The sequence below is a fragment of the Pteropus vampyrus genome, unplaced genomic scaffold (genome assembly GCF_000151845.1).
Source record: "Pteropus vampyrus isolate Shadow unplaced genomic scaffold, Pvam_2.0 Scaffold247, whole genome shotgun sequence".
NCBI lineage: Eukaryota > Metazoa > Chordata > Mammalia > Chiroptera > Pteropodidae > Pteropus > Pteropus vampyrus.
Window position 1 is genome coordinate 89768 of NW_011889028.1, and position 2034 is coordinate 91801.

Below are 2034 nucleotides of genomic sequence, written 5' to 3' on the forward strand. Positions count from 1 at the left end.
TTAATTGTTTTCTGATTATTTGTATAGTTCTCTATTTCTTAGTCTCTTGCTGCCTTGTGTGTTGATGACTTTCTATAGTGTTGTGTTTGGATTCCTTTCTCTTTATTTCTTGTATGTCGCTCTGAGTTTTGGTTGGTAGTTGTCACGTGCTTCATATATACCAAGCTGTGTTTAGAGCAGGGTATTTTAAGTGGATGGTCACTTAAGTTCAAAGACATTCTGGAATCACTACAATTCTTACCCTTCCCCTCCATGTTTGTTTGGGTCATTATTTTTATTTTATTTGTGTTTGTGTGCATCTCTTAGTTTCTTGTTTTAATCACACATGATCTTCCTACTTGTCCCTTTTAACCTCTGTACTAGCTTTATAGTTGGTTGACCAACTGCTTTTTTAAGTGTTTGCCTTGTCAGTGAGCATTTTTTCTTTTCTAAATATTCTTATATATTTTTTCTTCCTTACAGGAGTCCCTTTAACATGCTGTGGAATACTGGCTTGGTGGTAATGAACTCCTTTATCTTTTTCTTGTGTAGGAAACTCCTTATTTGTCCTTTGATTCTAAATGATAGAATTGCTGGGTAGAGTAACCTTGGTTGTAGGTCCATGCTTTTCATCACTTTGAATATTTTGTGCCAATCCCTTCTTGCCTGTGAAGTTTCTGCTGAGAAATCAGCTGACGGTTATAGGAACTCCCTTGTAGGTAACTAACTGCTTTTCTCTTTTCTGCTTTTAAGATTCTCTCTCTGTCTTAACCTTTGGCATTTTAATTACGATGTGTCTCAGTGCGGGTCACTTTGGGTTCCTTTTGTTTGGGACTCCGTGCTTCCTGGATTTGTATGTCTCCTTTGTTCGCCAGGTTAGGAAAGTTTCCAGTCGTTCTTTTTTAAAATAGGTTTTAAATCCCTTGCTCTCTCTCTCTCTCCTCCCTCTGGTGCTGCTATGAAGCGAATGTTGGTATGCTCGACGTTGTCCCAGAGACCCTTTAAACTGTCTTCATTTCTTTTTTCTTTTTTTCTCTTTGCCGTTCCAATTGGGTGTTTCCCACTACATTGTCTTCCAGATTGCTGATTCGATCCCCTTTTTAATTTAGTCTGCGGTCGATGCCCTCCAATGTACTGTTTATTTCGGTTACTGTATTCTTCATTCCCGGCTGGCTCTGTTTTGTGTTTTCTCTTTGTTGAAGTTCTCACTGAGTTCATCTGTTCTTCCCCTGAGTCCATTAGGGTCCTTGCAACTGATGTTTTACACTCTGTATGTGTAGATTGCTTGTCTCCATAAGTAGATCTGCAACGTCTCTCATCCTTGGCAAGGTGGCCTTACGTAGTAGGTGTCTTGTGGGGCCCAGTGGCACAGTCTCCTGGTCACCTGAGCTGGGTGCTCCAGTGGTGTCTTTTGTGTGAGTTGTGTGTGTCCTTCTGTTGTAGTTGAGCCTTGATTGCTGTTGGCACATTAGTGGATGGAATCGACCCTCAGGCCAGCTGGCTGTGAGGACTGCCTGTGACTACAGCAGACAATCCGTTGTGCGGGGGTGACCTCACGGAGCAAGAGTCGCTGTAGTGGGGCTCCGATGCCTTTGGGTCTGTCATTTGTGGCACTAGTTGTTGAGTGGTTCTCTGGTGGGGTCTGAAGCTGGCCACTGGGCTTATTGTTTCTGGGGCCCTTTGGTAGAGGCTCTTGTGTAGGCCAAGGTCAGCACTATTTATGTCCATCCTGAAGCTCCCTGGTGGGAGCTAGAAGGAGATCTGCAGTTGATTGCCACTTGTGCTGGGCTTGGAATTGCTTGGGAGAGGCTAAGCTACAAACTGAGGTCAGCAGCCACTAGTGCCAGACTTAGGACCATTTGGTGGGAACTATGCTGTGTGAGCTGAGGCCATTTAGCACTTGAGCTGGTTTGTGGCCGCTCTGTTGAAGCTACATTCCAAACTAACACTCACCGCAGCTTATGCCAGATTTGGAGCCAAGTGTTGGGCGTTATAATGCAAGTTGAGATCAGTCACCACTAGTGCCAGGCTTGGGGCTGTTTAGCAAGAGGTACA